At 44.4% G+C, this 8,893-nt stretch overlaps 1 non-coding gene across 1 annotated transcript; it reads left to right on the top strand.

Moving 5' to 3' along the window:
* Nucleotides 1-3,363: 3,363 nt before the first annotated feature.
* TRNAS-AGA lies at nt 3,364-3,445 on the top strand. The gene has a single exon. It is a non-coding gene; the product is annotated as a tRNA-Ser (tRNA).
* The last annotated feature ends 5,448 nt before the right edge of the window (nt 3,446-8,893 follow it).

Below are 8,893 nucleotides of genomic sequence, written 5' to 3' on the forward strand. Positions count from 1 at the left end.
CCCCCCACCCCCCCCCCCCCACTCATGCCTCTTGACCTCACCCACAGCCCCTACCCCCCAGCCCTGCCAGAGGGGCCCCAGGCCCCTGCAAGCCCCACTTACCTCAGGCTCCAGGAGTGAAGAGTGAAGCTGAGCTGAGCAGAGCTGTGGCTGAGTGAAAGCCTCAGGCCTTGCCCTTCCCCTCTCCCCTTTCCCCTCCAGGAAGGGCTGGGGTTTCCAGCCCTGTTTGCAAACAGTTCTTGGAGGCTGGAGCTCAACCAGCCTTCAGAGCTATTTGCAAAAGCAGGGAATCCACAGGTTTCTCTGCTAAAAGGAGAAATTCATGTTTCCTCTGATAAAAAGGGGAAATCCATGGTTTTCTCTATTTTTCCATGGAAAATGGGAAACCAGGACACCTGCTAATGAGTGAGTGGCTTTGTAAAGACTATGAGGGTTTTTTTTGTGCAAAACAGAGATGGTGAGCATTGTGGTATATTTGCTTTGTCTATATGTTGCAAGGCAGAGAAACTTTTGGAAGTGTAAGTATGCATTCCCATTGGTAACAGGGAGTGAGAAATGTCTTTGTTACCTCCCCTGCTCTCCAGGTAAAGTGTGGATCTTTTAGAAAGGAAAGTGTTAACAGCTTGTTAAGGCAAGAAAAAGGGTGTCTATGAAAACTCGGTAACAACTATTAAGACTCTTACTGTAAGTGATAGGCTTAATTAAGAGAAGTACATGAAGGCATTTCTAATGGCTCAGGCAGATAAAGTTAAATGTGGTAGAATATAGGCATGTGTTTTGAATGAGGAATCAAACTTCCCCCATAAAGGCAGTGTAAATACTTACTAGAGGCTGAAACAGAATTACAACTTCTAGTAGATAATTTCAGTTAGGAAATGATAGTATAGATGTTTAGTATATGTAACTCCCCAATTCTGATCTGTTTTGAGGGCAAACAAGAAAACCTGAAAACTAACAATAAACTTCAGAGCTTTGAATTCAGTAACAACTGTTGTAGCTCGTGGTATAGAAATTCCAGCAGCTATAGCAGGAGGGTAAAATAATGTTTAATATTTAATCTGTCTAATATAGTCTTTGATTATTTCCTTGGCACAAAAGCACTGATATAATTTTAAGTTAATAGTCATGAGAATAATAATATTTGTTTATGCAAATATGTGCATATATTCAAGAAAAACACCCCGATAATTACAATAATGTGTGCATTGCCACTGCACACGTCAACATTGTAAATATGAATTATATTTTACTGCAAGGAGATTTCCTTGGCAGGTTTGTGTGAGGTTTGTTTTCTTTTCCAGAAGCTATAGCGTAAAATGCAATCCAGCAGCAAAGGTGACTGATAAACCATGAGGCCTCATCATTACCATGAACAGCATTTTCTTCACCTAAGCCATGGCTTTATTTTACCACCACAGCAAAAATTGTTTTGCCTGTTCTGTGTTGTTTGTCTTATTGCATGGTTTTTGGTGTATTTGTTTGGTTTGCTTTAAATTGTTAAAAGTGTAAATGCATATGAATATCATAAAAATGCAATAAAAACATGAGTTATACTCCCTCTAAAAATTAAATTTGTCTGTGGATCCCAGACCAGGACACTTCCTTCTGGCTTGGACTGGATATTTGAAACAAAGGGCAGAAATTTCTGTGAACGTTTTAAGTCATAAATTCCATTTGTTTAGCAAAATTATATTTATTCAAAGATAATATGTATGTTTTTAACAAACAACCTAATGAAATGTTTTTAAAACTATCAGGAAAAATCTTATTGATATTTAAATGCTATTTATAACACCAACATAGCAGGATGTGTGTAAAAAGCTGCATTAATCCATTGTTTTACAGGAAACAAGCACCTGCACAGTTTATGCTTCCCTGAACTTGGAACCTCTCTATTTAAAAAATGGTTAAAATCAAAGCTAAATTTGGTTCAGCAATCGTATATGGTCTTTTGGATAGCTATGATAAATGTCAGATACAATCTTAATGGTAACAGGAAGCTTTAAATGTATATTAAAACATAATATTTTGTTCAAATAGTATGGAAACTTCAAAGACGGCTGGAATAAAATACTGCTAGATGGGTCAAACGGCTCAAAGTGGAACTGAGAGAGAGAAAGATCTGATGAGGGGTCTGGCAAAGCCCTGAAAACCCAAGCGGTCTGGCAATCCAACGGCAGAGCCCTAAAAAGGTCAAAAGGTTAAAGGAAACCTCTGCTAAGATTGGCAGAGCTAGAAGCCTGAGATGTCAGGTAGCTGGGAAGGTGCCAAAAAGCCCAGAAGTAAAAGACTGTGCCTATGAAGAGTAATGGTAACCAGAGCAGAAAAGTCTAAAAATTGGTCCTGGGTATGACCTGAAAATTACACCCTTTTGGAACTAGTTAATGTGATGGAGCTACTAATGAAGGGGAAGTCTCTACAAATGCCACATGTTTCCACCCCACAGAAAGGTGAGTATAGGGCACCTGAAAACCCTAGCTCCCATTGCCTTGTGGCTTACCCTTGGATGGGAGAAGGTTAGGGGGTGCATACCCCAACAGAAAAACCTTTGGTGAAGGCCAAGGAGGGAAGACGTGTAGCAGAGTACACGTTGGCGAACCTGTCTCTTTAACACATAAAGCCTGCTAAAAAGTAGCTTCTGCAAAGAGCAAGAATGGGGGTATCTGGGTAAAGCCAGCCACAGTGTCAAAAGTGATTCCATGACCTGAACTAACTTAAAGGGGGTTGAGCCCTTCCCTTTTTTGTCTTTATGTTTTGCAGGATGTAAACCACCACTGAAGCTTCAAAAAGTTTGCTGGATATAAAGAAGAATTGAGCTTGATTGTGTTATGCATAATAGCAATTGTCTTGCTTGCTTGGCTATATTTGTGCAATGTTATTATTATAAGTGATTCTGATGTTAACTATGCTAAACAATGACATGTAAGCAAAACTTCTTGATAAACTATAAAATATCTGCAGAGTGGCTATAGAAAATGGTATATCTGCCTCCAGGCCTACAAAAGTTTGGCCATGACAAAGATCAAGAAGGCCAGATTGACCTTTTGTTTTTATTGTCATTCTTTTATTGGTTAGTCTTACCTGGCTATGCTGAATCAGTTTGTAACTGTACAGATATCCCCCCTGGACTGAAAAAATGCAGGCACATGCCTGCAGTGGCTCAGGCCAGAAGACAGGGGGGGCAAGAGGAGCCCTTCCTTCCACAGTGCTGAGCTGAGGGGGGGACATGGCCAGGCCCTGGCAGGATGCTTTGGTTAGGGAGGGGTCCCCACCCCATGCTGTTGTTAACAGAGCACTGAGTTATTTTAGTTGTTTTTTTTTATAGTAGAGATAATAATGTATTATAGCTTTATTAATTTAGATGTAGTTGTGGCCGAGTGGTTAAGGCGATGGACTAGAAATCCATTGGGGTCTCCCCGCGCAGGTTTGAATCCTGCTGACTACTCTTCTGTCTTTTTAGATAGGCATCTAGCTGGGGTCATCTAGACCCAGCGCTCTTTCCTGCCTATGCAGGGGGTCAGACTTGATGATCTATTGAGGTCCCTTCCGACCCTAACATCTATGAATCTATAATTCTTAAAATTTGTGTAAAGATCTAAAACAAAAAAGTGAAATGATGGAATCCCCAATAGAAACCAGACATGATGTTTGCACAGAAAGAGCCTCTCTCTCAGCGTTTCTCCATCATCTTGCAGAACAGAGGGGCACTGGTACCATTTAAAATGACAAAGAAAGCATTGCCCATTATATAAAAAGGATAGAATTGCCAAGAACATGCCTGATCCCAAACTTACTCAGTCTTACAAGATCTGACTGTGCTACAGAAGGGCAAAAAGGTTTGGGATACAGCTAACAGAACCTCTGTTGTAATTCAAGGATCAAAGGAAACTATTGTTTCAGTCCTACAAGAAGTTAAAGATACCACTCACAATCTTTGATGGGGAACACTGTGCGGTTGGTCACCCACTGACCCACATCCTCAATATGGCCTTACACCCCCTTGTGGTGGTCTTAGCTCTGGGAATCCTATGATCAGTTATCCAAAGTGTGCTTGTTTGCTGTATGCAAAGGCTTTTGACCAGGTTTGAAGCTAGAGCAAAAAAGGAAGAGTTAAAGGCTCTCCTCCAAAACTCTCCATAAAGTAAGTCTACACAGGACATGGTGGCTTGCTTTCAAGAAGATCGATATCTCAGATGTGGTAGCAACCCACATGCCTTGAGTCACATGTGAGAGGTCAACCAATGTCTGTGTGATGCCACCATACTCTGGGGCATCAAGACAGGGAAGATGACGGGTAAACTGAGCTATGCTCAGGCTCTTAGCATAACTTTAGGCCTTCCCAGAACTAAGCAATTACATTATACAGAGTGCCTTATAAGGCACTAGGAAAAGTGAGTGCTATGATTGGTATGGTGGGCTAACCACTTACAGTAGTTTCCCTAAAAGGAAAGAAAACCAAAGATGGAATAAGATTGAAGTACCTTATCTAAAAAGATGAGGTAAGGAACTTGAGAATTGGGCAGTTTGAGATGAGAAAGTTACAAAAGTAGTGGACAAACAAAGAGACAGCGTGTGATTGTCTTGCCACCCTGGGGAGACAGGAACAGGCTTGGAATTCTTGCTTTGAGTAACAAGGAATTCAGAAACTAACATCCCGCACGCCCAGCAGAGGATCTGAGACCGGTACCACCGAAGGTCACTGCTGTAACGTCTAAGGAACCGCTTGCCCGGTCCTATTACAAGGAAGAATACTTGTAATGAGCCTAGGGGTTACTAAATAAAGTTCATTTGATACCAAATCAGACGAGGGGCTGTCTCAATCCTTGGGGGTCTCTGGTTAAAGGAATCCTTGGGGCAACAGGAGGGGAGCACAAAGTGGCCATGTGGTTGGGAGAAGCTAAGCACTACGGGGTACCTGTTGATACCTGACCAATCTCCTGATATGGGTTGTTGAAGTGGGCAGCCATAACCCCTTTCTTTTCCTTAACAGACTTCTTCATCCAGGGGGACACTGGCTACTGAACAGACTAATCTATGCTGTGATTCCATTGGGCAGTATCTGTGCATGCAGTTTTAGTCTTACAATGGTCTTCGGGCTCCTTGTGTGTAATTAATGTTTTTCCTGACTACTGACACTCAGGGAAACCTCCTCCATGTTGCATGTGGAGCTGCTTCTGGAAGATGGGGCTGCTAAATCAGAAAGAAGGAATCAGGATCTGGTCCCAAATGAAATCTATAGGCTCCTGTTAGAGTTGCGTTTGATCTTTTCCATCCTAATGAGATCAGCTTGGGTGGTCTCTAGGCATGCTGTGGAGTAGAGTAGATATAAGTCGAATGGGCTCCAGGTATTCTGTGATATTAACTTCTACTTTCAGTCTTAAAAAAACCCTTCAACCTCCTCATAAAAATGACTTGGGGCTACCTTAGAACCTCCTTCATGTCTAGGAAAACTCTCCCTCCACTCTGTCATTGGGGGCCACCAATAAACCACAGAGATCCAGAAGCCCCTTGGCTTCCAATGTGGAGGCCCCAAGGGACGACGAGGGGAAGATAGGGAAGTTGCCTTCTATAATACAAAATATGGCCAGAGAGATATCTAGTGGGTAGTACTCAAGATCATGTTGTGACTTCACTGGACACCATCGTGAAATGGGCTCAGGAAGTAGAGGACAGGGTTTCTGGCTGTGACAGTGAGGTTGTTGAAATGTATTGACAGATGGGTGCTCACAGCAAGAGCTGGAAAACATGATTTAGGAAGCAAGGCTGGGATTATTTGGGCTGAAAAAGGGATGTGATAATAGTCTTCAAAACCCCAAAGAGTCATTTCAAGGATGGAAACCAGTTGTTCTCTGTGTCCCCAGGGGACGGGAGAGGAAGTATTGAGCTTAATGGCAGCAAGGGAGATATGGCTCAGATCCTGGTGTCTGTCAGTTAGGGGGAGCCCATGCCACAGCTGTTAACTAGGCTCCCCCTTTTCTGATGAGGCTGATTAAGTTATACTATAACCAAAACAGAAATGGCCTTGTCCAGGGAGGAAAAAAGCAGGGTATATTAACACAGATAGCTACCTCTCTCTGTTCAGGGGGCTAAAACGAGGGTTAAGGGTATTGGGAAAGAGGCAGCAGTGAGAAGCCAAGAACAAGGAGGAGAGGCAGGGTTGTGAGAGACAAGCAGTGCATGGTCTGCTTTAATGAAAGAGCTGCTGTCCTGCCCAGGAATACAAGCCTCCATACCCCCGCTGATGAATCAAGCCTGAAGAAGGAGGAGAGAAATATTGCTCCCTGACATTAATGGATCAATAGGCAGGTGTGAGGCTCAGGCACAAGAGTTGGTTCCCCATGGAGGAAGAAGACCAAGGTGTTAGGTCAGACGGAGGTCCAGAGCTGCGGAAAAGCAGAAAAGATGCCCCGCACCATAAAGGGGAAGAGGGCTTCAGTGACGGGATTGCAGTCTAGGCCAGGGGACCATCTCTGTCCAGCAAAATGCTGTGAATCAGGAGGCTCCAAACTGTGACTTGTAGGCAGTGTGTTCTCCATGAGAGCCTCTGATGTAGCACGTGCCGTAGGTAATGAAGTTTGCTTTGTCACTTTGCCTATTGGCCAGCAAAGGTCATGGAGCAGTGCTTTAAAACCTTTGGTGTTTGCTAAGCCCTCTGTGCCGTTGTACCCTGCCGAGACAACGTGCCCTCCAATTGTTCTGTCCCCTTTGGCTTCTCTCTGAAGTAAGCACCTGTTTCACCAAAAGGCCTCCTGAAGCACACAGCACTCCTAGCGCCTGGTCTTCTTGACCGGGCAGAGAGGAATTATTGTCCTCTGCTCTCACTTGTGATCCCCGGGTGATTGTTCAGAGGAAGTGATGTGTGTAGCTATTTGCAGGGGCTTCTGGTGATGGATTGTGCACCCAGGATGCCAGAAGCCAGCACTGCTCAGACCTGAAGGCCATATATATAGACAAATGCCACCACCGAGTAGAGAACCTCATGCTTATCTTGCCTGGCGCCTTGTTTCTGCCGTGCTGCTGAGATCCCAGCCTACCTTCTGCCATGAAGAGCCTCTATCTGATCTTAGCTGTTGCCCTTTTCTTCTCCCAGGTTGCACCAGGTAAGAAAGAAAATAACCTGGAAGGATTAGACTCCTATTGTTGACCTATCTACTGGGAGCAGTAAGGAATGAGGGCTCTGTTGAGCTCGGTCAACAGCAGCCTCTATATGAGAGACGACAGCACAGTCTACCAAAGGGGGTTGGGATACAAGGGAGAGGAAGGTGATAACAATGATGTTTGTATCCTAGAGGCTTATGGCATGGCAATGCTTTTAGCAGACAAAGACCAGCTCCCCATGTGATGCCAGGCTGGAACTGAAACATGAATTTTCACAAAGCCATATTTAGACACTCAAGCCATTGGAAGGCATGGATCAATGTAGTGCGTCTAGCCCTTTAAGTGGGGCAGGTTGCTTCTGACTTTTGTTTCTGTAGATTTGAGAGATCTCCCAGGACTGTACCATACCTTCAGTTTGCCCCCGTGTACCTGAGCAATAAGCAAGCAGCACTGTGAGCTCTTCTTTTACACAGCTCTGCTCCCAGGTCTCTCATGAATAGTGTCTAACACCTTTTCACTGAGATGTCCAGGACTGCAGTGATGCTGTTTTTTAAGATAAGTCCATCTTGACTGCTCAATAAGTATGGATTTATCTTGGTATATCAGGTCTCTGTTCTGGGTATACCTACAAGATAATTAGTCCTCACATTTAAAGAACAGTATCATTTTCAGCATCTGCTTGCAGTTCCTTCAGTTCCTGCTCTGACTGACAATGGCTAGTGGCACATTATGAATTGTGTCAACCATGTCAGCTTCTTTTCAACAGGCCCCTTCAACCTTTAATTGTGTAGGACCCACATAAGGCAGCAGAAATTACTAACTCCTTTCCTGGTCTATATACAGCTCCCTGATTTTTTTTTAATTTTTTAATTTTTTTGGCAGTATAAGCTTCCATCATGGATCCTTGATGGACCATTATAGAAACCTTTTTTCATAGATATATTGATAAAAACTGAGTAAAGCCAAGCACTATGACTAGCCTTTCTTTCAGTATTTTGGCCATAGTTTTGTTGTGTCGCTGTTAGAACTTGACATGTATAAGGAAGCCTATTTTTGCATCAATACAGGTCGTAATCCAGTGAGACTGGCGTCCATTGATAGAATCACAGAAAATGAGGGTTGGAAGGGACCACAGGAGGTCACATCTAGTCCAACCCCCTGCTCAAAGCAGGACCAGCCCCAACTAGATGGAGGAAAAAAATAACTTGGGTGGCAGGGGGCTGAGCGTGGGAGTGGGGCAGGGGCTAGGATCAGGCAGGGGTAGGGAAGAAGAGGAGTGGAGCTGGGCCAAGGATTGGGATGCAGACCAGGGCCTTCTATGCCCCTTCCTCCATGCCTGGGGTTATTGCCCAGCCCCAGTTCTGGCCCCACAGCGCCCAGGGAGGCCCGGAGCTGGGGGCCAGAGCGGGACCCCCGGGCCCTGCCCATTCTGAGTCATCCCCAAGAAGACCCCAGCACAATCCGGCCCCAGCCAAATCCCCAGCCCCAGCCCCAGCCCACAAAAGCAGCCTGCCCTGCTCCACACAGATCCAGGGCACACGGCCCCTGTTGCCCTGTGGGATCAGGCCAACTCTCAGGATCTCAATATTGCACTGTTAGACAGGAGGGTGTGACACAATTGCACATATACAAACACACACATCAATTAGGTGCATACACACACTCTACCAGCTCAGGCACATACACATCCAAACCAGCCTAGGCACATGCGTACCTATCACCAATTCAAGCACATACACTGTACACCCCAAAGGTTAGACACTGATCACTAATTCATATATCATGCACACAATGA

The sequence above is a fragment of the Alligator sinensis genome, unplaced genomic scaffold (assembly GCF_000455745.1).
Source record: "Alligator sinensis unplaced genomic scaffold, ASM45574v1 scaffold687_1, whole genome shotgun sequence".
NCBI classification, from domain to species: Eukaryota; Metazoa; Chordata; order Crocodylia; family Alligatoridae; genus Alligator; species Alligator sinensis.